Genomic DNA, 23,031 nt, shown 5'->3' with positions numbered 1-23,031 from the left:
GTCACTGAAGAATTTTAAGAAGGGTTGGCAGTAATATTACACAATTCATGGTTGTAACTGACCACTCTTACACAAAGAGAAAATAGTCTGAGGCCAGAGCAGTGGTTGGTGGTCAGGAGCAGACAAAGAAAGACTGGTTAGGAGGCTGCTGGATTTTGACTAAGGTGGTGGAAGTCAAGGTGATGCATTCCAGGATGCGATCACTTTTACTGTTGACTATACCCCTGCCTTCTACATCCTGCCATCAGTGGGGTGAGAGTCCCATGCGCAGAACAAGAAGAGTACTGTCGTTTATGCAAGGAATGTGTGTCTCTCATCCAAGTGCTTTAAGGCAACCTGGGAGAGTCCGATGTTGCCACATTAATTAGAAGCAAGAAAGAACCTTATATCAACTGAAGAGTCGGTTCACAGAGAGGAACAAGAGTCTTGAAATCTCCGGAGGAGGTAGTTGAGGCCAAAGCCTGGGACTAACTGACATGTGTCATAAAGGATGGAAAGGGGTGAAAACACACTGGGGCAGCTGCCTGGAGCCAGATACCCTGGAGCCAGGGTAGAAATGCCTGCCACTCCCTTGTCTGCTGCCCTGGGAGCTGCAGACCAAATGCAGCACCACAGTCAGAAAGCTGATCACACAAATACCTACACATGTAGGTCAAGACCAAGGTTCAATGGTAGACAATTAACAGCCTAGAGCCCTGAACTTGTCCTGTGTCCTGTGTCCTGTGTCACCCCATATAAGCACATTAGTACCATTCCAGTGGTCCAGTATTACCCAACCCTGTGAACAAAATATCATTCCAGCTAGCAGGAGTTAAACCCTCACCAGGTCCCCCTTCTGGAACCAGGACCCATCCGTGGGACCCTCAGATGACCCTACAGTTGAGTCTGAATGATCTTCAAGGCATGTGATTGACTCTCTATGTAGAGATAGAGCATCCCCTACCTCAAAAGAGAAAACTGGGACAGGGCATGCAGGTCTCCATTCTGGGCTTAGGGCATCTGGACAGTATGTCCAGCCCTAGGACCTAAGGAAGATCAGAGGAAAGCATTCCAAAAGGTGGAGCCTAAGGCATATGTGGCTCTGGACAGAGGTTCACTGACCTATATCTGAAGGTGATATTACAGCTACCAGATTCACAAAAAATGTATTGCAGCAATGCAGTGGGAAAAAAAGGTTGTTTTTTCCAACAAATTTAGAGCAAATGCATATATATCTGTCAGCAAGTGAAACTTGATTTCCTCCTTGTTTCATTCACAAAATAACAATTGTAGGTGAATTATAAACCACAGTGTGAAAGGTAAAGTGATGAAACTTTTAGAAATAAATTTAGAACCTGGGGATAAGCAAACATTCCTAAAGAATACTAACTATAAAGGAAAAGATTGATTAAAATCTCCATTAAAATTGAGAACTCTTTTTAAATTAGAAAATGCCATTAAGGTGCAAAAAGATGAGTAGATTTGTACTTTGCAATACATATATAAAACTTAAAGCTTGTTTTGTGATATAAAAAGAACTGCTATATGTCAGTGAGAAAAAGCAGACAATCCAACAACTCACTAAAATTGGGTAAAATCTTTGAATAAGCATTTTCCAAGAGAAGATATTCAGGCTACTAAAGCATATAAAAAGTGTTCAATATTATTAGCCATCAGTAAGATGCAAATTAGAACCTCAATGAGAAACTATTACACATGAACCTGAATGGCTAACTTAAAAACAAATAACCGACAGTATTAATGCTTGATGAAGATGTCAAATGACAGGAACACTCATGCGCTGATAGTAGGAATGTTCAGTGGTACAACCTCTTTGGAAAGCTGTTTGACAGAATCTACTAGTGTATAGTAGATTACAGTATATAGTATATAGTAGCTCTTACACTAGTGTATATATATATACACTATATATATAGTGTATAGTAGCTCTTACACTAGTGTATATATAGCTCTTATTGGAATATTTGCTACAGCAATACTGTTGTATATACACATATACAAGGAGGCTCAATACCACACTATTTATAACACCCCTAAGCTAGAAACAACCCACATATTCATCAGGAGTAGAATGGAAACATTGTGGAATATACACACTATGGTATCTTATAAATCATGAAAAGAAAATGAGCTTTTGCTATGTACTATCATAGGGATGAACTCACAGATAAAATATTGTGTGAAAAAGCCAGGAAGCCATAAGGGAGTACACAATGTATGATTCCATGCACACAAAGTCAAAATCAGGCAAAACTAATCTATGGCAAGAAGTTAGAATAGCAGTTCCATGTTGGCAGTAATGAGGGAGACTTCTGGAATGCTGCTAAGATTGAGATCTTGAGATCTGTAAATTCTAATTATTCAAAGTCATCTGGTGTCTCAAAAGGAAGAGATGGGACTGGGGTCCAATAGTCTGGATTCAGAGGACCCTGACTGGATGGCTCTGCGGCTCCTCCTCAGTGGTCCTGGTACCAGATGAAGACGTAGAAAGTTTCGAGGAAGGTGCTCCAGAGTGCTAGTCCTCCTGAGGAGTGGGTTGTGGGACAGGGACCCTGCCTGTCCAGTTCGAACAGTGGTACTGGTCCTCGGATGGTAATTGTACAACCAAAAGCCCAAAGATAATGAAACAGTGTCTACTGAAGTAATTATATGCCACATCTCTCACACACACACACACACACACACACACACACACACACATATTCACCACACAATCAACTATAAGCTTGTTGTAAAGAACAAGGTAGTTAAATAAATTGATTAGAAGATAAAAATTTCTAGAAGTAGTAACTTTTTTCTTTCCCAGCAATCTCTGGTTAAACAATACAATGACCAGAATATTGTGTTTATAATAGCAACAAGAAATATCAATACAAGGGATGTATGGGAACAATATGAAAAAAACTGCAGAAGTTTATTGAGATATAAAAGATTTTAAGAAATGGATACATGTATCAGGTTTCTGAAAATTGTAAAAATGTCAGTTCTTCCCATTTGAATTTATAGTTTTAATGTTATCCCTATAACTATTTCTGGAATGTGAAAATTTTAAAGTGCATCTTGGGATAAAACAAGTAAGAATAGAGACAACTTATGAAAAGGGTTTTCAAGGCAGAGAAAAACCTTAAAAATGTTTGTAACCTTTTTATTTTCCTTTATTATTTATTATTTAAAAAATTTTTTATTATGTTAGTCACCATACAGTACATCATTAGTTTTTGATGTAGTGTTCCATGATTCACTGTTTGAGTATAACACCCAGTGTTCCATGTAATATGTGCTCTGCTTAATACTCACCACCCGACTCACCCTTCCCTCCACCCCCCTCCCCTCTAAAACCCTCAGTTTGATTCCTGGAGTCCATAGTTTCTCATGGTTCCTATCCCCCTCTGATTTGCTTTCATTTTTGCCTTCCTTCTCCTAATGTCCTCCTCGGTATTCCTTATGTTCCACAAATAAGTGAAATCCTATGATAATTTACTTTCTCCACTTGACTTACTTCACTCAGCATAATCTCCTCCAGTTCCATCTACGTTGATGCAAATGTTGGGTATTCATCCTTTCTGATAGCTGAGTAATATTCCATTGTATATATGGACCACATCTTCTTTATCCATTTATCTGTTGAAGGGCATCTCAGCTCCTTCCACAGTTTGGCTATTGTGGCTGTTGCTGCTATGAAAATTGGGGTGCATGTGGCCCTTCTTTTCATGACATCTGTATCTTTGTGGTAAAGACCCAGTAGTGCAATTTCTGCATCATAATGTAGCTCTACTGGTAACTTTTTGAGGAACCTCCACACTGTTTTCCAAAGTGGCTGCACTAGCTTGTATTCCTACCAACAGAGTAGGAGGGTTCCCCTTTCTCCACAACCTCTCCAACATTTGTTGATTCTTGTCTCGTCAATTTTTGCCATTCTAACTGGTGATATCTCAGTGTGGTTTTGATTTGAATTTCCCCAATAGCTAATGATGTTGAACATTTTTTTCATGTGTCTGTTAGCTATTTGTGCGTCTTCTTTGGAAAAGTGTCTGTTTATGTCTTCTGCCCATTTTTTGACTTGACTTTTTTGGGGGGTGGTTTGCGTATGGACTTTGAGAAGCTCTTTATAGATCTTGGACACCGGCCCTTTATCTGTAGTGTAATTTGCAAATATCTTCTGTCATTCCGTGGGTTGTCTCTTTGTTTTGTTGACTGTTTCTTTTGCTATGTAGAAGCTTTTTATCTTGATGAAGACCCAAAAGTTCATTTCTTAAAACTGATATTATTTCTAACTATATATTTCAATAAAATAATGGGAAATATGAATAAACATTTATAAGATGTTCACTATCCTGTTACTCATGATATTGAAAAATTTAGTTCATTAAAAACATCTCACCACAACATGAAAATGGTATGTAAACTATGGATCATCCATATGCTAGACTATTAGACATTCAATAACTGTCACATTTGTGAAGCATTTTTCATGACATTAGATAAAGCTCATGCTGTAATGCTATGTGAAAAATAGCAAGATATAAAACTCCATGTTCTACATGATTCTAGTTGTTTAAAAAATTTTCAGGGTTATGAAATTATAGGTGATTTTTATTTTCTAAGTTTTATGTATTTCTAAATTTTTTAAGAAGACTTTATTTTTTTATTTGAGAGAGAGAGTGAGAGAGAGAGAGAGATATCATGAGGAGGGGGGTAAAGGGAGAAGCAGACCCTCTGCTGAGCAGGGAGCCAGATGAGGGAGTCCATCCTGGACCCTGGGATCATGACCTGAGCAGATGGCAGATGCTTAACCAACTGAGTCCCCCAGGAACCCTGTATTTCTAAACTTTATGAAGTGAGATTATTTTTATAATTGAGAAAGAATACAACAAGTTTTATCTTTTTTTTAGAGAAAAAAAGCTCTTCACCAAGAAATACCCTAAGTTGTGGGGTTATGTTTTTGGACAAAAGCACAGATCACACTTCAATAGGTATTGCCTATTTTCCTTCTTACAACCTTTTCTGTTGGTAGGTAATTTGTGTAAACTATTTAAGGAAGACCATCATTAATTCATATTGGTTTCCACAAAACGGGCCTTTTACTAATGAGGCCAAATGAGAAAGGACTGTTTATATATAATGCAAATCCCTGTGTCAATGTATCTCCATATTCTGGTATGTTCTCTCCAATTTTTGTATTTTTAATAAGATCTTATCTCCCTTGTAGTCCAGCAACTGCTGGATCATTTAGAGACCATCCTGTAGTGTTTATGACAGCACAGTCGGTTGCCATGGAAAGATCTGAGCTGTCCCCAATCCCATTAAAAAAAAATGGGTTCGAAGCAGTTGATTTGGCCAAGTTCAGAGTCTCTGTGAACCCTGGGAGTTCTGAGTTTCCAATTTTCTTGAGCTGCTGGAAGTTTGTTTGTTTATTGTTAGCAACATAAAACTCTGTTTTCTTTCTTTTTTTAAAGAAATGTTTATTTTTTTAAAAAGACTCAAAATTCTGCTTGTACACCATGCTACTCTATCATAATAAGCTTTCAGTGTATTTTAAATCCATATAAATGATTTGTTATATATATATATTTATAAATATGTAATTTTATATACATACATAATTTTATATAAGATTTTCTAAATATCATATACATACACAAACACACACACACACACGTTTTTCTCAATAAAATAAAAAAAAGGAAAACGTGAAAATACTCTTCCAATATTTACATCCAGAATCTACTGGGAATGACGGTAAAATCCTTTATTTTGATAAACTCATTTAATTGGGGGCACCTGGGTGGCTCAGTGGGTTGGAGTCTCTGCCTTCGGCTCAGGTCATGATCCCAGGGTCCAGGGATCGAACCCCACATCGGGCTCTCTGCTCAGCAGGGAACCTGCTCCCCCTGCCCCACCTGCCTCTCTGCCTACTTGTGATCTCTTTCTGTCAAATAAATAAATAAAATCTTTAAAAAAACAAAACTCATTCAATTGGAAAGGATCATATAGAGTATTCCACATCATTGATTCCTCAAAGTTGGACACACTGAGGGTGGGAGGAGGCACTATTAAAAATTAGGGACAACATACGTGAATTGAGACTGCCCTGAACAAAAGATCACCCTAAACAGAAGATATCATACATGGGATGTGTTATGGGTTAAGAGGTGTCCTCTAAAAATTCCTATGTTGCAGTCCTAACACCCACTACTTCAGAATGTGACCTTATTTGGAAATAGAATGGCTGCAGTTGTAATTAGTTAAGATGAGGCTATACTGGAGTAGGTGGGCCTAAATCCAATATGACTTGTGCCCGCAGGAAAAGGGAACATTTGGGCACAGATGCACGCAAGGAGAGCGCCGGGTGAAGACAAAGGCAGGGATTGAGATGGTGCAACAGAAGCCAAGGGATACCAGAGATGGCCAGCAAACCACCAGAAGCTAGGAGAGAATCATGAGCAAATTCTCCCTCACAGCTCTTGGAAGGAACCAACCTTGATCTGGGCTTCCTAGTTCTACAGTTCTGACACCTTGATCTTGGATTCCTAGTTCCAGAACAGTGAAACAACACACTTACGTTGTTTAAGCCACCCAGTCTGTAGTACTCTATTACAGCAGCCCCGAGAGACCGATACAGGATGCTCAATGACTTGCTCCTGAGCAGCCCTGAGCCAACACCAAGAAGTGCTCAAGACTCCCCCTTCAAGAGAGCCAAGTAACAGCTCTTGTCATTCTTTCTTTTTTCAAATATCACCATCCAACAGCGAGGAAAGCAAGAATCATGCGGAAGTTCCATTGCTAATGGTACCTGGAGAGCTCTGAAATCTACAGCCATACAACAACAGAGAGGGAGAGAGAGGAGGGGACACAAGCCAGGGTCTGCAGAGGGCCACATCTGGTAACAAAGTGATTTACCCCATAGAACCCAGGAAAGGCACTGGCATAGAGCAGGTTCTGCCAAAATCTGCGGGGAGGGATGCTAAAAATAAGGTGTCCCTTCAAAGTCCACTTAAGGTGTTGTAGATCCCAGAATTCCTTCCACCAGTTTATGCAGCCAGATGAATGCCCCCCACCCCACACCCACAACAGGAGACAGGAGGTTTAGGTCCTGAAGAGGTTGAGTCGGAAATGCTGTGAATTTGAGGCCATCTGGCACAGAGCAGGTCAAGATGAGCTAAGAGAAAGGAACTGGTGGAACCTGTCACCAACTATAAATGGGATTGTTTTCTTAATTTTTCTTTCTGATACTTTATTATAAGTGTATAGACGTGCAGCAGGTTTCTGTGTAATGATTTTAGTCTGGCGACCTTACTGAATTCATTTATCCGTTCCAGTAGTTTCTTGGTGGTCTTTAGGGTTTTCTATATATATGTACTCACCCTTCTTCTTAAGGCTATGAGAGGGTAAAATGACTATATGATGAGATGAATGAGGTGAATGACGTAGGCATTGTGATGTACTGTTGGGCTATTACTGACCTTCTAACAATACATCAGAGGAGGATCATTGCCTCTGGACCAAAGTGATGGCAGGTAACTGAAAGTGGAAAGAAAAACCATGTTTAAGGGTGGACTGCTTTATTCCAAGGAAGAGGAAGACATGGAATCCTGGAAAGAGGGGATCCAGTCAAGGGAAGACCAGCACAATACTTTTGCAGGGAACCAGGAGAGCAACCAGGAAAGCTGGAGCAGGTAGAGAGGAATGTCTCCAGGAAAAGCAAAAGGAAGCTGTCTGAGTAACTTTTGGGTTTGACTTTGTGGAAAACTGTACGGAAAAGCATTTTACCAAGCTGTGGGGAAACGTTGGAATATTTGATCATACCGTCAAAGAAAACTAAATAAATGAGTGTATGAGACAACTATTAACTTTAAGAAAAATAAGAAGTTTTACAAGAAAGAAATCCTAGAACACTGTTTTCCTAGAAGATCCAGCAGTATAGTAGCAGTATTTCCATAGTTATAATAATGAAAACACTGATTTTTGGATTTAACAAAAAAAAAAAATGAGAGTACAAAGGGAAAGAAAAAAGGTATAAAATTTTATAAAACAGAGAAACTAAAATTTTTGTCCACCATAAGAGATAAACTCCATGGATAAATAAAGGCTTATTATTATTATTATTATTATTTAGAAATAATATATATAAACATATTATTTAGAAATACAGGAATAAATGCTAGAATAAACAACTAAAAAAGCTAAAAATATTTGCTTTTAGGGTGTGACTGTGTGTTGGGGGAAGGGCATTGTTGCTGTTTTTCAATAAAAGCTTTCTGATACAACTTGATTTTTAAAAGAATGTGTGTGTGTTATATTGATAAAAGACTTTTAGTTTTAAAAAGATTTTATTTATTTATTTGAGAGAGATAGCAGGAGCTGGGGGAAAAGGGCAGAGAGTGGGAGAAGCAGAACCCTCCCCCCCACCCAGCAGGGAATTAGCTCCTTGAGTGGCTTGATCCCAAGACCCTGGGATCAGGATCTGAGCCCAAGGCAGTTGCCCAGCCGACTGAGCCACCAGGTACCCCTGGTGGCTCAAAAAAAAAAAAAAAAAAAAAGTTAAAGGAAAAGAACAAAATTACATTAGATTAAAAATCTAGAAACAGCATGTGTCTTTACACAGACTTCTCCAATATTATGGGAATGATTACCACCAAGACTCTTTTTTTTCTTCTTTTCTTTTACTTCTAGGCATCTAATTTCTGGGTTTTGTTTTCACTCATGACTTGAACAGAGTAATGTATATGGTACATCAAACTTAAACTAGATAACCATATGGTCTTAGTGGATGGGACAAGGCATTATTAAATCCAAAAGACATTTATGATCATCACTGTTTTTGTATGAATGTAAACAGTTGTTTAAACTGCAGGTGCTGGGACTCCTGAGTGGCTCTGCCTTTGGCTCAGGTCATGATCCCAGGGTCCTGGGATCGAGTCCTGAGTCAGGCTCCCTGCTCAGTGGAGAGCCTGCTTCTCCCTCTTTTCAGTGCTCGTGCTCTCTCTATCTCTATCTCTCTCAAATAAATAAAATCTTAAAAAAAAAAATAAACAGCAGGTGCTGTGGTATATTGTGATTTTTTGTTGTTGTTGTAACAGAAAATTTCATGCAGAAGAGTTCTTCTGTCCCAATCTCTGTATATGCCACCCTCTCTTTGTAAGGGCATTGCATTTAAATTGCATCTATAACCTAATTGTAATTTCATGTACAGGAAGAGCTTGAACATTTTCCTTTAAGTACCTTTTTATGAACAATAAATGAACTCATACGTACTCAAATATGCCATATTTCCCCTATTTCACTTTTATAATGGAAATTATAAAATTGATAATATAAACTCTTTTAGGGGCATTCCAATTACTAAATGGGAATTCAGAGCCTTGATTGCAATCAGCTGAGCCCTATGTATTCTATGTTTCTATGAATTTGATCTGAGACATGCACAGATGATCAGGGTTAAAATGCTGAGTCTTTCCTTCTTTTAGTGCAGGATGTTAATCAAGATGTTGGTCACTGCGTGCTCTTTAGCCTCCATATGTACATAATTTGAGGAGCTCAGAATACCAGGGATGGCAAATAGTTTCTTTATATATGCCAGCTCCAGGTGGATGACTAGAACCCTGTAAGAAGAATCATGAGACAATATATGTGTGGGCTCAGCTAAAAATTGTCACCTTGGACAGAATGTCTGCCTTGGACAGAAACTAGGAAAATGACTGTCCTTATCCCCATGTATTTGTGAACCCTAGATTAGATGATCTGAATGCTTTATTTCAGGCTAAAAATTATTCTATTCTAGCCCATGATTTTCATTTTCTACTTTGGATTCTATGCTTTTCTTCTTTTTAAATAGTGCATTCATTAGATTGCCATAGATCCTCCTAAAGATACAATGTATAGGGTATCCTTGGCCATTTAAAGAGAGAAAAATTCTGCTAAATAGCATTTTTATGAACCAAACCAGTTCACTTCATAAAACATTATACCAGGAAGTTTGAAATATAGATTAAATTTTTTTCCCTCTATCAACTTTAGTATATTTAATGAGTCCTTTTTCATGGACATAGATCACATGTAGTTGAAGAACTCAAGGATGAATACTCTGGGGGAAATGCCAGTAATTACTTGTATCCTCAGCAGGTAGATTTCCTTGATTCTTGTGACTGTAACTACCTGGAATGGAGTTACTTGAAGGTACAGGTTTTCATGAGAGTTAGTGAAGTGATTTTTCTTTTCTTTTTTAAAAATCATGACAAGTCATGACAAATGATGACTTAGGGTTTGGCCCATTTCAGGTACTTTGGGGAGAAATCCATAGTTGGATGAAACTACATTCTACTTCCGATATCTTACTCCGAGCTTTCTTTTGTGGTGATGCATGTGACCACTAGCAGATCTGCCATCTCTGGTCGGTCAGAGCCAGCAATGCCAGCCCTTTGGAACAATTTCTTTTCAAGTGTGTCTCTGTTTTGCCTAGTGATATTTGGTTGATGGTATAAGGGTCAATTAATAAAATGTGGGTAATAGAAATAGAAGTTTTAAGACATGATCTAATGCTTTCTGCTTTCCCGACTTGAATGTAAATTTAAAATAATAATGTAGATTATCTTTCACAATCAAAATAGAGAAGAAAACATATAGGAATTAACGCAAGAACAATAACTCAAATGTCTAAGTACAAGGTATGGCTCCTTCCTTCAGCATTTCAGCTGTTATCAATTATTGCTCAGTTGAACTCTGGTTTCCCTTATCAAGGCCAAAGCTCTTTCTAGAGAGAGAAGTTCTCCAGTGATGCTTTGCAAGTTTATAATGGCAGTCAGAGGCTGGCTGAAAACCTGCCAATCCATTTTGCTTTCCTCCACATCAGGTGTTAATGGCGTTTTAAAATAATGGCTGATTCTAATGATCAACAATGGATTTTATCTGTTCCTCTGCTCTATATCTTAGTCCCTTTACCTTCAGTAGAGGCTGCCTGGCACCTTTGGAACCCTATCTATGTGTTGGGAATTGTCTTCATCATGGGTCCTACCTCCCTCAGGCAGAAAAAAAAACAACACTTACTTCCCAGTCAGCTTTGCAGGTGTGCGCAGGCAGGTGCCCCATCAGTCACTGGGTGTACATGAGACACGCCTTACAGTGTGAGCAGAGGGCTCTGTGGAATCCATTTTGCTTCCGGGTGTGGGAGCTGCAGACAACACAAGATCTGCCTCCTGAGCAGAGGTGGCAATGTATGCTAGTGACTGGTGGCACGACAAAGTCCTGGCAGCTGCTCAAAGTGGACACCAGCTCCTTGGTGTCAACATAACCATTGGTGGTGGTTTCCTCCTCAGGTCAGTGTTAGACATGGTCTGGGGCATTGTTTTTGGAAGCCCCGAGCCTGGCCCTCTATCCATCCATCCATTCCCTGAGTTATACAATATTCTTTTTATAAACTCCTTTGGGGCTTGCTCCTGAGGGTTAGTTTCTGTTGCTAGACATTAAGAACATCAACAAATACATTGTTCTTCCAGGAGAATATTCTTTCTACCAGATTTCTGCCAGAACCTTTGCATCATTCTCTAGGATAATCTATGGAAATATTAAGGAAAACCATGATAATACAGACCACATTTGATTTTTCCTCTGCCTGACTTGGATGTTGAGCACACATTTATTGTGTACCTACCACACGTGACCCCGTGCTGATGCTGGGATGAGATCGGAGGTGGTGGCAGAGAATATAATGCTAAGTAAGCCAAATTCTATAGCTTTCATGGAAAACAAGTCTACACTGAATTATTAAATTCTTCTTTACTCTAACAATCCCAGTAGTCTTTTGTTGTTGTTGTTTGTTTTTTGTCTTTTTCTTGTTTGTTTTTTTTTGTTTCATTTTTCAATTTTTTATTTATTTTCAGCATAACAATATTCATTGTTTTTGTACCACACCCAGTGCTCCATGCAATCCATGCCCTGTGTAATACCCACCACCTGGTTCCCCCATCCGCCCACCCCCCTGCCACGTCAAACCCCTCAGACTGTTTTTCAGAGTCCATAGTCTCTCATGGTTCACCTCCCCTTCCAATTTCCCCGAACTCCCTTCTCCTAACTCCCCATGTCCACCATGCTATTTGTTATGCTCCACAAATAAGTAAAACCATGTGATAATTGACTCTCTCTGCTTGACTTACTTCACTCAGCATAATCTCCTCCATTCCCGTCCATGTTGCTACAAAAGTTGGGTATTCGTCTTTTCTGATGGAGGTATAATACTCCATAGTGTATTGAAAATATATAGCTTCAAGCCTCTTGCATACATGCTTTTACTTCTTAAAAGAGGTTTTTAGGGGTGCCTGGGTGGCTCAGGTCATGATCCCAGGGTGCTGGGATGGAGCCCCACATGGGGCTCCCTGCTCAGCAGAGAGCCTGCTCCTCCCCTTTCCTCTCCTGCTCCCCCTGCTTGTGCTCTCATTCTCTTTCTGTAAAATAAAGAAATAAAATCTTTTTAAAAAAGAGATTATTTATTTTTCTTGTGTATTTAAAAAATATTTTCGACAAATGTCCATTAACAGATAAACAAAATATCGTATATACTTAAAATGGAATATTATTAAGCCTTAAAAAAAGAAGGAAATCCTGACCCATGACCAACATGGGTGAACCTTGAAGACATGATCCGAAATAAAAGAACCAATACGGTATATTCCACTTTTATGAGGTACTCAAAGTCATGGAGATGAACAACAGAATGGTAGTCTCCAAGGATTGGGGAAGAGGGGATGGGACTTAGTGTTTAATGGGTGCAGAGTTCCTTTTTGGGAAGAAAAAAATTTCTGGAGATGGATAGTCATGACGATTGTGCAACAGCATGAATGTACTTAATGCCACTGAACTGTGCACTTAAAAATGGTTACGAGGGACGCCTGGATGGCTCAGTTGGTTAAGCAGCTGCCTTCAGCTCCGGTCATCATCCCAGCGTCATGGGATCAGGTCCCACATCGGGCTACTTGCTCCTCAGGGAGCCTGCCACTCTGTCTGCCTGTGCTCGCTCTTGCTCGCTCTCTCTCTGACAAATAAATAAATAAAATCTTAAAAAAAAAAAATGGTTACGATGGGGGTGCCTGGGTGGCTCAGTGGGTTAAGCCTCTGCCTTCAGCTCAGTCATGATCTCAGGGTCCTGGGATGGAGCCCCACATCGGGCTCTCTGCTCAGCGGGGAGCCTGCTTCCCCCTCTGTCTCTGCCTGCCTCTCTGCCTACTTGTGATCCCTGTCTGTCAAGTAAATAAATAAATAAATAATGGTTAAGATGGTATATTTTATGTTATGGTGTGTTTTGTCACCATAGATAAACCTTCCTAACCAAAGAGAACACATACTGTGAACAAAGCTAGGAAACAGATTTCCTCATAATCACTAACACAATTCAACCTGAGAGACAACAATGATGGGGGGGAAAGACAAGGGCCTAGGGGTTGTAGAGTAAACTTTTGTTGGGTACCAGCTCTGTAAGTAGCTAACACTGCCTAACCTGGCCAAACTTCAGTTTCCTCATCTATCAAATGGGTAAGATGAGGGAAGGACATTTCATTTCTACAATGCTCTGATTCCCATTCAACCTCCGATTTAGAACCAAGGTCATCCTTGACTTGAAACATTCAACATGTCTACTGACAGATAAACAGATCTTCAGGAAATTATACTTGTCTTCCGGAGAAATGGTTTCTTTCAGTAAGTTCTCACAGAGCAAACGCAAGCACCAACAATGTAGGCTTTTGAGAATGTAGAGTATTTCCTGTACCCATAATCCTTCCCTCCTGGAAACTGTCAGGGATATGGAAATTCAATCCCCATCCAGAATTAGAAATGCAATTCTTCAGTTACCCAATAAAATGGAAACAGGAAAATCATATTATTATATTTTGAATCTCATACTATGAATGTATCTGAAGCCGGACTTCAATTTTTAGAATTCTGTTTAGGCCCCTTATACAATGATATTTATTTATTTACAACTTCCTTAGGCAGATCAATACAGAACTCGTGTTCAGTTGGCAGGTTCTATATAACCAGCTAAGTATAGTTGGGCACACTCTGTAGGCCGACAGCCAGAGAAAGCTTTCGAGGCCAGTCTGGAGGCAAACAACCTCTGGGAATCAATTGCCTAGAACTATCTCAATTGTCGAAGTCTGCCTTAAGGAAATATGTATTGTTCTTGAAAATGCCACAATACCAGTAGGAAACACACGCTGGAGACTCAAAGAAGCAGGGAAACGCAGACTGAATAAACAGCCCACAAACAACCATTTTCCTGGGAAATACGTGTCTAAGACTTAAGAGTTCTGGCGCAGGCTTATCTGTCATCTACCTCTTTGAGATAAGTCAGTCTTGGATGACATTTGCTCTTGCCCCCCCCACACCCCCACAGGAGGCTGCCAATGAGTATCATAGATCATCCACTAGAGGGTGACAAGCACATATGCTTGGGGGAGGATGGCCATTCCACAGACACCATGGTACCTAGGCACATTCCAAAGTCTGGAGTCCTTCCTTGAAGCCTAAGTGGTTGGCTCTTTGCTTCTGGAATCTCCCATATGCAGGAGAGAAGGGGATTTATCTCCTTTTCAGACTTCATTAAGAAAAATATATGTATACATACTGTACCTAAAAATGTATATATAATGTATATATAGTTCTGTTTTAAGTAGAAGGAATACCTCCCATCAGTTTAGATGGGGGGTTGTATCTAATAACTGTGAGGAGACCTTGTCAGTTATTTGGGATCTTTTACTGATACTAGCTCTGGGCCTTTGGGATGGTTTCAGTACATAGTTCCCAAGGTTACTCAACTTTTTCCAACTATAAAATGTGGGCTCTTTATTATAAACCTTAGATCAAAATTTTTATTGTAAAATAGAGGAATGTAGGAATTTTAGTTAGAAGATTTGGGGTCTTTTCAGGTGGTACCTTTATATATCAACTAAAATGCCTGAAATAAGTTCGTGAGACTGAGTCTCAGTGGGGATGTGGATCTGGAATCTTGGATTACAGATATGAGAAATATTAATTATTTGATGGACATCTTGGCTGCCAGCTCAAGCCCACACAGATACCACGGTGGCTTACACGGAGTCTGGATGGATGCTTGCTTATGTCCCAGCTCAGCCACACTGGGCGGCAGTCACTTAATTAGCTCTTCACAGAGCTCTGGATTTTGTCCTTAACATTCCACAAAAATGTTTCAATTTTAAGAAGAGGTCTCAGGAAACCAGGACTTTTCAGATTATGTATGTTTAAACCTTTTGTGTACTATTTAGACAAGCAATAAACTCAATAGTACTTTTTTTTTTTCTTTTTTAAGGGACAGGGATTTTTATAGTAGGCGTGAGGCTAAGCTCCCATGTTAACTGCTTCTATAACTCTTCCTGGCTCCACTCGGGGCTGGATACAGAGTGAGTACTCCATATTTCTAGGCTATATAACCCATACTTATAAAATTAGAATAATTTTAAATAAGAAAACCCATCATTGAGTGATGTGTTCATGATGCTTTCTTCAGTATAAGCATAAAAACCAAATTTGTCCTTTGGTTTGCTTTATAGGTGATGCTGGTTTGGTGTCTATGTATGTTCGTGCTCCCAGCCTTTGTTAGTATTTTTAGGGGCAGTGTTTATAGCAGACTAAAGCTTTGGAAGCAAGACAGACCTGGGTTTAGTGGGTTTACATTGCTGGGTTTTATAAAGCTTAGAGACAAATATATGTACAGTGCCTGGCAAACAGATAAAAAAATTTTTTGTTTATTAGTTATTTTTTCTAGCTGTATTTATAGTAATAATAAGTAAATAGAAAATAAATTAAATAAATAAAAAATAAATAGAAGCTAGATCAATTATGCAGAGAGGAAGTGGTAGGTGAACCAGGCTAGTCTGGATTACTTGAGAGTTTGCTTACCTCTGATATTTGTTGAGTACCTTCAGTAAGCAGCATTGTTTTAGGCACTTAGAGCCCAACGGAGAACCAAATCTCCTTCCCTTTGAAGAACATTACCTGCTGGCTTCACTGTCTTAGAAAAAGAAGCAGTATACTTAGCAAGTCAATTTTTAAAAAATAACACTTGGTTGGGGGCTTGTTTCTAACTTTTTGAAAACTTTTTTGTGGTAACAGCTTTATTGAGATATAATTCACATACGATACCATTCACCCATTTGAAGTGTATCATTCAGTGGTTTTTAGTATACTCAGAGTTGTACAACCTCCACCACAGTCCATTCTAGAACATTTTCAGTGCCACAGAGAGAAACCTGTACCCTTTGGCAGTTACTCCTTCCTCTCTCCACTCCCTCCCCCTTTCAAGGCTACCACTAATCTCTTGCCTGTCTCTATAGATTTTCCTATTCTGGACATTTTATATAAATGGAATCTTACAACATGGGATCTTTTGTAAATAGCACTTAGCATAATGTTTTCAAGGTTCATTGTGTTGAAGTATACATCAGCACTTCATTCCTTGTTATGCCTGAAAACTTTTAAAAATTCTCCTTAATAATGCATATTAAATACTCATATGTTATGATCTTCTTTTTTTTTTTTTTTTAAAGTCCGTGGAGTCCTTTCTTCCTCACCACTCCTTCTAACGTTCCTTGGGGGTGGGAGTGGGGGGGGGACACTTTCTCTCCTCTTCTCATTTGAAGTCAACTACACTCCCACTGCTACTACATACTCCAGCCTTAACTTTAATTTTAACATCGACTGAAATTTGGAGCGCGTTGCCCCTACTTTTGCAATGACAGGAAATCTGGTTTCTGTCCTTTATTTCTTTTCAGTCCTTTCATTCTGCATCCGTGTACCCTACATGTGATAGCTCCAGGATTCTTTACAGAACTGTGGAGAATTGGCCTTAGAATGGAAGTTGCACATGGTATCCAAAGATACATGAACCAGCCAGAGGAGAAAGGGGTGGGAATGAGAAAACAGCGAGAATGCCAGGCAGGGAATTTTCTCAAAATTGGGACAGACCGGTTGTTTCTTATTCTTATGCCTGATGGATTGAACATTTCCCACAAGGGCTTGGTACCATCCAGGACCTGAAGATACGCCGCATTTTTCCGAGCAAACTCCAGACTCTATTTTACTCTCACTTCCTTTCTTCTGGGTTTGGCCATGCAAAGCCCACCGATAAGTTATAAATGACTTATCAAGCATTAGCGTTTAGAGAGTAGACGGCTCCATAAATACCTACTTGGCCTCATTAAAAAGCTACAGTGATTAAAGAGAATGATTAGTGTGGTGCCAGAGGGGAAAGAAGAAAATCCAGCATCTGACTCAAACACCGCCAGACCTCTTCTCCGGGCAGACCGTTCGTGTCATGGAAGAGGATCTGGCCTGCGCGCTCCGAAACAGAATGTTCGAGTCGGCATCCGAGGAAACTCCACACTGGGGCCTGTCAGGGAAAGAGTTATGGAAAGTGCACACGTTCTCAGAGACGATTACCCTCTTGCCCTCCACGCCTCCTTCCCAACCTCCCCTTCCACTCCCTGTTGCCCCCCTGGAACTTAAAACATTATTAAAACAGGGGAACCTATAACTGGTATGAAATGACCCTCAAATGACTGCTTAATTACAGCGAAATGAAAGCCGGGGGACTACAAATAACCAGTAACTGTCCCGGCTGTCACTGAAGAGGAGCCTGCACATGAGTCATGAGTCATGAATTAGCCACTAAGTGTTTCGCTTCCAGCCACGGGCCGCCCGCCTCTGCCCTGCCCGGGCTGTCCCCACGTCGCCTCCCACGCCGGGGGTGGGGGGGGGTGGGGGCCGCGCGGCGCTGCGCGTCCGGGGTCGGGCCCAGGCGGCGGGGCTCCTCCTCGGGAGGCGTTTGTTGTGCTTCGCAGGGCGCAGGAACTCGGCGGCCCAGTCCCCCTGCAGCCCCCGGCCGGCCCGGCGGTGGGGGAAGTCTCCCAGGCTGCACAGGAGACAGGCTGACTGAAGGAGCGCAGCCAGCGCGGCTGCAGATAAGTTAATGTACACAGAGAGGATGTAAATTACCACGACCCTCAGCAGCAGGACATTGGCCAGGGCCCTGTCAGGGAGAGGACAAGCGTCGGCGGGCCGGGGGCTCGCTGACATCCACTCCGAGATGGAGCCGCCAGGCGGCCCGGCCAGGGAGGACCTCTTGGAGCCAGGCTTTCCTTGAAAACAGCTGCGTGTCCCTGACACCTCCAAACTAATGCATTTTTAATCAGGGGAATTAGCTCTAGGCGTCCCATATTTTTCCAAACCCCCATCTCTTGCAGCCACGTCCCCATTCCCGCCCTCCTCCACCACCCTCCCCCCCCCCGCCCCATTTAGTGACTGGCAGTCCCATTATGTTTCTTTATCGGCCTCGCAGTCTCCCGCTGCTCCCACGCACTCCAGACCAAGCCACCTTTGAAAGCCTCCCGTCCCCACCCCCCATTCTCCCGTCCAGGGCCTCCTCTGCCTGGTCCTCTCCAGAGCAGCGTTCGCCCCCACCCTTCCCTCTGTTTATACAGTGACATCACAGCCCCTGGCTCTTCAAGGCTCAGAGAAAACAGAGTTCAAAAAGGCAAACAGGAAAGCCGGCTAGTCGTGGGCACCGGGTGAGATTGGGTCCACCCGCGGCTGGACAGCACCGACGCGCACGTGCGCACGCGCGCTGTTGTTGCCGTGCTCCCTAAAATGCACCGTCGCTGGGACATTGCTTCGCAGGCATGGGCCCCCTCGCCAGCCTTAGGCGACATCCCACCCCAGACTTAGGGGATTTAAGTTTTTTCCAATAGCCTCCTAAGAAAAAGTTAAAAAAAAAAAGTAATAATATTATTTAGACTAATATATCCAAAATATTGTTTCAATACATGATCAATATAAACAATTATGGAAGAGATATTTTATATTCCTTTAGTCACAGTAGGTCTTTGAAATCCATTATTTATTTTTACACTAACAGCACATCTCAGTTCAGGTACTAGTTTTTCCATTGGAAATCCTTGATCTGTACTTAGATTTCATAAAATTTACAGTTGGAAAAGTTGATTCACATATCCAAGTTGTTCCAAACATACTTAAACGTTTTCCAATAACTGAATCCAGTATTGGTTTTTAAATTGAATTTAAATTAATTACAATTAAGTAAAATTGAATTTAAATTAATTGCAATTAAATAAAATTGAATTTAAATAAATGAAATTAGAAGCTAAGTCCCTCCATTGCACATTTCAAGCCCTCAATAGCCAATGCAGTGAACAGCAAATATATCAGACCGCAGTCACAGAGTTTCTTAATATAACCAAGTTTTGCTTTTGTTTTTATAAAAGGGAGATCCTACCATCTACCTTCTGTGGGATTGTTGTGAGGATTAAACGAAACTCAAAAGAGCAATGCACATAAAGTTCTCAGCACAGGACCTGGCTTATAGAAACTGCTCAGTAATGAAGGCCACTGCTAGGCTTATTTCTCTTCCTTCCCCACTTTGGTGATTTCCTCTCCCCATCCTTAAGCCCAGTGTGACATGCTGCCTATTCCCAGACCTTTCTCTTAGGGAAGAATTGTTAAATGACTTTACATTAACCTGCCAAGAATGAACAGAGTATTCAAATGAGCATGTGCCCTTCTGCCTTTTCTTACCAGACAACTTCTCTACAACACCAGCTTCATTTAATATCTATATGCCGATCACTCAGAACCCAATAAATAGAACATAGATCTTCACATCTATGTATCCAGCTGCCTAGTAAAGGTCTTCACTGAGATCTATCTGTGATATCTTACAAACATATTTTAAACTCAAACTAACAAAATGTGAATTGATTATCATCACCCCTAATGTGCCTCTCCTGGGCACCCTCATTGACTCTGTGCCACCATCCACTCATGCCTGATATCTCAAGCCACAGTCCATCTGCCCATCTTTCTAGGCTCTTTTGTCTCCTTCACTGCTCTCTTTATCCAGATTCATTAGTTATTCACCAAGACCTACCAATTCTACCTCCTAAATACCTCCCCAATCTATATATCTCTCTCAACCTCTATGGCCACTGCCCCAAACTTGGCCACTGTCATTTTTCGCTTGGCTATTGCAACTGGTCTTTTTTGCCTCTGCTTTTGCCTGTCTTCAGTCCATTCTCCATGCTTCAAGAGTAATTTTTCTAAAGCACAAATTGATCAGGCAACAACTGTGCCTAGACACTTAAAATGACTGTCGACCTTATAAAATGACCTTCAAGGACCTTCATGAACTTGTCCTGCTTACCTCTTCTCCTGTCCTTCACAGTAACCTTCACCCCTCCCTCACCTCCATTCAAGTCACTCTGAACTTCCTTCAGTTCTTCCAACACACTGCATGTTGCCTGATGGAGGAGTTCCAGTGTATTGCCTTGTTGGCTGTGTCTGGTTGCTTCATGTTTGTTTATATCCTACAAGTCATGTCTCCACTCTGAGAAGGTATTTTGGGTTCACAATCACATATTTCTTAACATTGTGCTGTGTGGCAACTTGACTGTTATCTTTGACTGTGTGTTTCAGAGAGTTCCTCAACTAATTTCCAAGTTAGAAAATGCCATCTCCCTCTCAAAAATCCATACATGACACCTCAAGAAAGCCTTTGGGATGCGAAGCCTTTAGGTTATTAAGAGTGCCCACAGGCTGTTATTTGCTCTGTCTCGTTACATTCCACAACACCAATTTTTTAAAAGTTTCCTTTCTTTGTTTTACTTGGATTGCAGAAATTGGCTAAGATACATTGGCACTAGGACTATCTATTGCTTGCAAAAGTTTTGCTCAAAAAGGGTGTTGATGTCAGAGCTGCGAGAAAGGCTCAGATCTTACCTTGTAGGACTGGGGAAAAGATGGGAATGTTAAAAGTTTGCTTTATAAATGGTTGAGGTTCGGGTGCCAGGCAGGATCTGTGGTAGAGCATTTCAAAACTCACCCCAGAACCCAGTGAGGTCTGCCAGTGTTCTGGGCAGGCATTACTAGCTGGCCCTTCTCCACACCTCTTGCCCTTCCCTTTCTTATTCTCTTCCACCTCCAAGTCAGCACTTGTGCTGACCTTGGAGCTGGACGGACAACAGGAGACTGGTAGATCAGGGCAACGATGGCTAGGTATTTTCCCAGAGATGCAAAGAGCAGGATTTGTATGTCTGGTTTCTGCCTCTAACACCTCCAGACCTAGGGATGGATTCCCAATGATCTTCTTCCATCAAAGGGCTTGATCCCAGGAAAGGCGAGTAAAGATGAAACTTTAGCTCTTTGTCTGGCTTCGGGATAAAGCTATGTGAAACTGTCAAAGCAAATATCGTTTTCCCCTGGAAAGCTGTAAATTCCTCTGGCTTTGGGTCCAGGAGGTTTGTCATGTGGTTCGACGAAAGATGAGTCTGTTGATCACAGGTCATTAGCTGTAAGGTTCTAGAGCTCAGGCCAAGTCTATGGTGCAAGCTGCTTTATTTAACACCAAGTATAATGCTGAGTTCGAAATGCTTAGTAAATCTTCTTTAATTATTGCTCAAAATGAAGACAGTAAAATCACCTGGCATTTGCTATGTTATTTTCATACCGAGATTAAATAGAGATATGGATACATTTCGTCAAGGGGCCTATAAATTAAAAATTGGAATAATTATAAATAGTGCTAGAAGAAAACATGGCTAAAAATCTTCAGAAGGAAATGGAAAAATCACAGAAGATTTATTTGCTCGATGGTTGCTTGCTTGTTTTATTTTTGCCAGATTCTTTATAGATTGAAGTACTATTATCATTAGGTTCATGCTACAAAAATCAGATTAAAAAGTTTAGAAATTTTTGTGAGTGAAAACTCCTTTTCAACTTTTAGTTTGGTAAACAGGAACCATGGATGTTTAATGTTTTTTCAAAGTTCATTCTTTCATTGTTGTGCTTTGGATAGAAAGAAATAAAACACTAATAAAAGTAATTTTGATCACCCATACTTGCAACATTAACTAGATCTGACTAGTCTCTTTGTCCTATATTTATTATTCTGAATTTCTAACAATTATTGTATCACACTGTTTAGTAATATCCCCCCCATGTTATTACAAACCTTTTATGAACACTATTGCAAATCACTACAGACTGCATTATTATACAGATTTGCCACACTCACTTGCCCACTCACCTAATATTGCTTATTTAGGTTATTTTAAAATAAGAATTTTCAAAGGATTCCCTTATGGATTAGTTTTCATTGGTTTCAAAATACTGACAATTTTTAATGTACATATGGTAATGTTTAATCTTAATGTGTATAGTGTTGGCAAAAATTAAAGAGCCAGAAGTTTTATGTTAAGTTTATGAATATCAACACAATAAAAAAAGCAATGCATCAGTTTCACTGAGCTTCCAGTTTCAGAGAAAAATTATGACCTCTTCGAGTAGAGATTCCTTGTTTTTCTGCAGGAGGAGGCAGATAATGAAGTAATCCCAGGAAGGATGAACTACGGGAACAAGACAGAAGCTCACACAGTATAGATGACCATGAAATGTCCCCTGGAGGGGAGATGTTCAAGTCTCAACCTAGAGGTTGAGAACCCCAACTCAGCTGGCGTACTCAAATACTTTAGGGAATAGCAGTAGATCAAACTTTCTGGAACATGATCTGTTAATATGTAAATATTTGTATATCTTTTAGGAAAAACAAGTATTTGGAAGTCATCAGAAAAAATGAAAAGTTGGGGCACCTGGATCGCTCAGTGGGTTAAGCCTCTGCCTTCGGCTTGGGTCATGATCTTGGGGTCCTGGGATTGAGCCCTGCGTTAGGCTCTCTGCTCGGCGGCGAGCCTGCTTCCCCCTCTCTCTCTGCCTGTTCCTCTGCCTACTTGTGATCTCTCTCTTTGTGTAAATAAATAAATAAAATCTTAAAAAAAAAGATGAAAAGTTAGTGAATCAAATGTTCATAGCATGGCTTGTAAGAGGAAGAAAAAAAAAGGGAACAACTTGTGTGTCTATAGCTAAAGGATTGGGAGGGCCATGCCTACACTGGAAGGTATGCATCATTAAATATATGATTAAAGTAATTTAAAGCTGGTGAGAAGATGGTTTTAGACC

General features: G+C 40.5%; 1 long non-coding RNA gene across 1 annotated transcript in view; it reads left to right on the top strand.

The window, feature by feature from the left end:
- The window catches only part of LOC101675262, a 191,620-nt gene extending 168,886 nt beyond the window's left edge, over positions 1-22,734 (top strand). Inside the window, exon 3 of the long non-coding RNA XR_198742.3 lies at positions 22,616-22,734. This is a non-coding gene — a long non-coding RNA (uncharacterized LOC101675262). The remainder of the gene's footprint in view (positions 1-22,615) is intronic.
- Positions 22,735-23,031: the final 297 nt, after the last annotated feature.

This window comes from Mustela putorius, unplaced genomic scaffold, assembly GCF_011764305.1.
Source record: "Mustela putorius furo isolate JIRA1106 unplaced genomic scaffold, ASM1176430v1.1 tig00003858_pilon_pilon_pilon, whole genome shotgun sequence".
Lineage (NCBI taxonomy): Eukaryota > Metazoa > Chordata > Mammalia > Carnivora > Mustelidae > Mustela > Mustela putorius.
Note: the sequence above shows the minus strand (reverse complement) of the source record. Positions and strands in the feature narration are given on the sequence as shown.